Here is a 6,011-nt window from a genome sequence, read left to right as displayed (position 1 = left end):
AAAATTAACTAGGAAAAGATGTTTAACACATATTCATCTTTCATATTCCTCCATAATCCATCAAAATAAAAATAACTCATGCTTGGGTAAATTTTTAAACATGAACCCTAGCATGAAATATGGGTAGAAATGGAGAGAGCAAGCTACCGGGATTTTAAAAATACAAAGAGCATGAAAAACGGAGCTTGGGAGCACTTACTATTGAGCTTGGAAAGCTTGAAAACCCTAACTATGGTGTCCCTTCAATTTTTGGCAGCCATGGAGAAGAAAATGGCTGATTTTTTCCTTTCTTTTTCCCATTTTATTTCATGAAAATACCAAATGACCAAAATGCCCTCATGCCTTTTCTTTAAAATTTCAACCATGCAAGCCCATTTTTGTCCAAAAACTTAGAATTTGGGCAAACTGCTCTCCAAGGCCTTCTAATTCATAACCCAAATCAATTTCATACAAATTGCTTCTAGAAATCAAGTTTTTCAATTTATTCAATTTAGTCCCTAATTTCCAATTGAACACCTTACTCAAAGGATTTCTTCATGAAACTTTAACACATGCATATACTCATATTCTAGGCCTCATAATAATCATAAAATAAATATTTTGATGTCAGATTTGTCGTCCCGAAACCACTATTCTGACTAGGCCCTATTTCAGGATGTTACATTTCTCCCCCCTTAGGGACTTTCGTCCTCGAAAGTCTTACTAGAAAACAGATTCGGATATTGAATTCTCGTGGTTTCTTTCGGCTTCCATGTGGCTTCTTTTACACCATGTCGATGCCATAAAACTTTTACAAAAGCCACATCTTTATTTCTCAACTGTTTAACTTCACGAGCCAATATCTTAACCAGTTCCTCTCCATAAGTCATGTCTGGCTGAATTTCAATCTCTGTCGGCGAAACCACATGAGAGGGGTCTGATCAGTATCTTCTTAACATTGATACATGGAACACATCATGAATCTTTTCCAGTTCGGGTGGCAACGCCAAACGATAGGCTAATGGTCCAACTCTTTCGGTAATCTCGTACAGTCTGATAAATCGTAGACTCAGTTTACCTTTCCGACCAAATCTCAATACTTTTTTCCATGGAGATACTTTCAAGAATACTCTATCTCCAACTTGAAACTCAATTTCCTTTCTTTTCAGATCAGCATAAGACTTTTGCCTATCTGATGCCGCTTTTAAACAATCTCGTATTACTTTTAACTTTTTCTTTCATTTCTTTAATTAGATCAACTCCATGAATCTAATTTTCCTTGAGTTCTGTCCAGTACAATGGAGTTCAGCACTTCCTACCATACAAGGCCTTATAAGGCGCCATCTTCAAACTTGTTTGGAAACTATTGTTGTAGGCAAATTCTACCGATGGCAGGTATTTTTCCCAGCTGCCCTGAAATTCAAGGTTGCAACAACGCAACATGTCCTCGAGAATCTGAATCATCCGCTCAGACTGACCATCGGTCTGAGGGTGAAAAGCTGTGCTAAAGCTCCACTTTGTACCCAAGGCTTCTTGTAACTTCTTCCAGAATCTCGATGTGAAGCTCGGGTCTCTATCCGAAATAATCGATAGTGGTACTCCATGCAGTCTTACTATCTCAGAAATGTACAAATCGGCTAATCTATCAAGAGAATAATCTATCCTAACCGAGATGAAATGAGTCGACTTTGTCAATTTTTCCACTATAACCCATATAGCATCTTTCTTTTTCGGAGTCAAAGGTAATCCTGTCACGAAGTCCATGGTAACTCTATCCCACTTCCATTCAGGAACCATTACAGGCTGTAACAAACCTGAAGGCACTTGATGTTTAGCTTTAACTTGCTGACATACCAGGCATTTCGATACAAATTCAGAAACATCTATTTTAATGTCGTTCCACCAGTACATCTTCTTTAAATCGTGTACATCTTGGTAATTCCCGGGTGAACAGACAAACGACTATTATGTGCTTCTTGAAAAATCTTCTGAATAAGTTCATTGTCTTTAGGTACACAAACTCTATCTCTAAACATTAAACATCCATCAGGACTAATTCAGAAATCTGACTCAACACCAGACGACTATTATGTGCTTCTTGAAAAATCTTCTGAATAAGTTCATTGTCTTTAGGTACACAAACTCTATCTCTAAACATTAAACATCCATCAGGACTAATTCGAAAATCTGACTCAACACCGACTCACATTGAGCCCTTTTTGCTTGCAAGTCATCATCAAAGCTGAGCATCATGAATTTCCTGCAGAAATGTCAGTCTAGCCTTCAACTCGGCCAAAACTGAACCATCATCAAGAAATGTCAAACGAGTATCCATGGCTTTCAAAGCATACAAGGATTTTTTACTCAATGCATCAGCGACTACATTCGCCTTTCCTGAGTGATAGTCGATAATCAGATCATAATCCTTAATTAATTCTAACCATCGCCGCTGTCTCAAATTTAATTTTTTCTGAGTAATCAAGTATTTCAAACTCTTGTGGTTCGTGAATATACGGCAAGTCTCACCATACAAATAATGCCTCCAAATTTTCAAAGCAAAAACAACAGCGGCAAGCTCTAGGTCGTGGGTTGGATAATTCTTCTCGTGAGGCTTCAATTGCTGTGAAGCATAGGCTATCACCTTACCATCCTGCATAAGCACACAACCCAATCCATTTAAAGATGCATCACTATAGACCACAAATCCCTTTCCCGGTTCAGGTAGCACTAAAACAGGAGCTTCGGTCAACAATGTCTTTAACTTCTCAAAACTTTGCTGACACTTCTCCGTCCATTCAAACTTAACATCTTTTTGTAGTAGCTTCATCGGAGTCGCTATCACGGAAAATCCTTCTACAAACCTTCGATAGTAAGCGGCTAAGCCCAAAAAGCTTCTAACCTCGGTTACATTCTTAGGCGATTTCCATTCGACAATTGCAGAAATCTTACTTGGATCAACTTGGATGCCTTCACCTGAAACTATATGACCCAAAAATCCAACTTCCTGGAGCCAAAACTCACTCTTGCTAAACTTATGATAAATCGTAATTTACACAAATTTTTACTCCATGCTTAACACGTTTTATGGATGATTTTTCCTTAGAATTGGTGAATTCAATTCTCCTAAAGCCTTAATTTCATGTTTTATACTTAGGAGAGCATAGGAGACCGAAAGGAACGAGAAACGGGCCAAAAATGGAGAAAATGGGCCAAAGTACGACATCAACACGGCCTGGATTTCCTCACATGGGCAGACCATACGGCCGTGTCAATTTGGCAGGATCGAAGTGCGACTCACACAGGTGGACCACAAGGCCGTGCCTATTTAATAGGCTCGAGCACGGCCTGAAGTAATCGCATATGGGCGTGTCCTTATCGAGCCCAAGTTGAGTCCAATTCGAAAAAGGCCAATTTTGAGGGCTTCTAGGCATTTTAAAGCCTATAAATACACCTTAGAGGAGGAAAGTAAGGAAGGCACAGAGTGGAAGGAAGGAATTACTCGAAGAAAGCCGATTGTTCCATCTCAGAAGCCGGATTCATCATCAATACTGAAGATCTCCCCTCAATTTCCCTTCAGGAGTTTTAGGTTTTCTTTATGTTTTGTATTCGTTATTCTTCTGAGATGTTTTCTTTTTTAGTTATGAACTAAATCCCCTAAATACCTAAGGGGAATGAAACCTAAAACGAATCTTGTTATTATTTTCTGAATTGTATGATAAATATTTAACTTGTTCTTAGTTATGTGTTCTTAATTCTTGTTTTGATATCCTAGGATACTGATTCAAGATAAGATCTTATTCAGAGGAGGAATAGACCCTGTCTAAGAGTACATTTGTCATAATTAAGCAGAGTTGATTGCGCGCCTAGAGATAAGGTGACAAGTTTTTGTCGGATTAAGGTGAAACCTAATAAGGGGATCCATAGATCGAGTTAATGAAACCCTAGGGTGTTAATTAGAGAAAAGTTCAATTATTCAGTTTAGGGATTAGACGTTATTAGTCTTGAATAGGGATAATAACATAACTTAGGGATCTCTACGGAATAACTTAAATGAATAAATCATCTTATTCGGAGCCAGAAGAACAAGTAAAGTCTAGGTGGATTTTTCCTTAGGTATTGTCTTAATTCAATCGTTTTCCAAAAGTAATCCCCCAATTCTACTTTCTATGAATTCTTAGTTTAGATAATTAGTTAGTTAAAATAAAACCCCTTTATTTTTAGGCTAGATAATAAAAAGACAGTCATTACTAGTACTTTTAGTTCCTTTGGGTTCGACAATCCGGTCTTGCTAAAACTATACAACTGTTCGATAGGTACACTTGCCTACATCGTGATAATAGTTAGTTTTAAGAACGGTTCATTATAAATATTTAAAACCTGTCACACGAAAATCGCGATCAAGTTTTTGTCGCCGTTGCCAGGGAACTAAGATATTAGGAACGCTCAATTTTTATTACTTTAGCCATTTATTTTTCTTACAATTTAATTTAATTTAATTTATTATTATTTATTAATTTACTTTTTCTTTCTCTTGGCAAGTTTTTATAGTTTATAACTAGAAGAAACCCGTCAGGACCACTACTTTTTGACGAAGAAATCGATTGCACAGTTCGCAGAAACCAAAGAGAAATAAGGCGAAGCTTAAGATACATAGAGAACGAGCAAGAGGACGATACTCAACCCCCAATCGAAGAGATGGCTGAAAACCAAGACAATCAGCTACCTCCTGCAATTGCGGTTAATCAAAATCCTGCTCCACGCACAATAAATGATTATGCTAAGCCTTCTTTAACAAGAACTGAATCGAGCATAGTTAGACCTGCTGTAGCTACAAATACTTTTGAACTAAAACCTAACACAATTCAAATGATACAACAGTTTGTTCAGTTTGATGGTTTGCAGGATGAAGGTCCCAACGCTCACTTAGCAAACTTTTTGGAACTATGCGATACATTTAAAATCAATGGCGTTTCTGATGATGCCATACGTCTTCGGTTGTTTCCCTTTTCATTGAAGAACAAAGCTAAACAGTGGTTGAACTCGTTACCACGAGGGTCAATTACTACTTGAGAACAAATGACCGAAAAATTTTTACTAAAATATTTTTCGCCGGCTAAAACGGCTAAATTACGTAATGATATCTCTTCTTTTTTGCAGATGGATTTAGAAACACTCTACGATGCATGTGAGAGATACAAGGACCTTTTGAGAAGATGCCCTCACCATGGGTTACCACTTTGGCTACAGGTTCAAATGTTCCATAATGGCCTGAATCCTTCGACTCGGCAAATGGTTGATGCAGCTGCTGGTAGAACCATCAATAATAAAACACCTAAAGATGCTTTTGAGTTTATAGAGGAGATGTCACTGAATAACTATCAATGGAAAGTCATGAGGAAAAAGCCAATGAAGATAGCGGTGTTTATAACGTCGATTCGATGACCATGCTCTCTAACCAGGTAGAACTTCTAAATAAAAAGATTGATGGTTTTCTTAGTTCTTCATAGGTTCACCCAGTAATGAAGTGCGAAGCAAGTGGTGGTGGATCAAACAATTCAGAATACCAACCTTATGGCCACAACATGGATAACGAGTAGTTAAATTACATGGGTAATAATCCTCGATCTCAAAACAATCCATATAGTAACACTTATAATGCAGGTTGAAGGAACCACCCAAATTTCTTATTGGAAGGTCAAGGAAATCAGAGACCACCTCCAGGCTACCAACAACCACCCTACCAAAAGGAAAGGAAGCCGAGCCTTGAAGAGATGCTCTCAAAGTTTATATCGGTGTCAAAAACTCATTTTTAGAATACCAAGACAACACTTAAGAATCAACAAGCATCGATCCAAGGGCTCGAAACTCAGATAGGCCACCTGTCCAAACTAATCTCTGAACGACCACAAGGTAGCTTGCCAAGTAATATTGAACCCAACCCAAGGGAACAACTCAACGCAATTAACATTCACGATGAAGAAAGAGTCGTTGAGCCTGAGCCAGAACCGAGACAAGAAACTATGGTAAGCAGA

The 6,011-nt window shown here is 38.0% G+C and overlaps 1 non-coding gene across 1 annotated transcript; it reads right to left on the bottom strand.

The window, feature by feature from the left end:
* Positions 1-5,103: 5,103 nt before the first annotated feature.
* LOC128292256 (small nucleolar RNA R71) lies at positions 5,104-5,210 on the bottom strand. Its single transcript, XR_008282240.1, has one exon. It is a non-coding gene; the product is annotated as a small nucleolar RNA R71 (small nucleolar RNA).
* Positions 5,211-6,011: the final 801 nt, after the last annotated feature.

This window comes from Gossypium arboreum, chromosome 4, assembly GCF_025698485.1.
Source record: "Gossypium arboreum isolate Shixiya-1 chromosome 4, ASM2569848v2, whole genome shotgun sequence".
NCBI classification, from domain to species: domain Eukaryota; kingdom Viridiplantae; phylum Streptophyta; class Magnoliopsida; order Malvales; family Malvaceae; genus Gossypium; species Gossypium arboreum.
The sequence above is the reverse complement of the archived record's forward strand: the minus strand, read 5'-3'. Positions and strand labels throughout refer to the sequence as shown.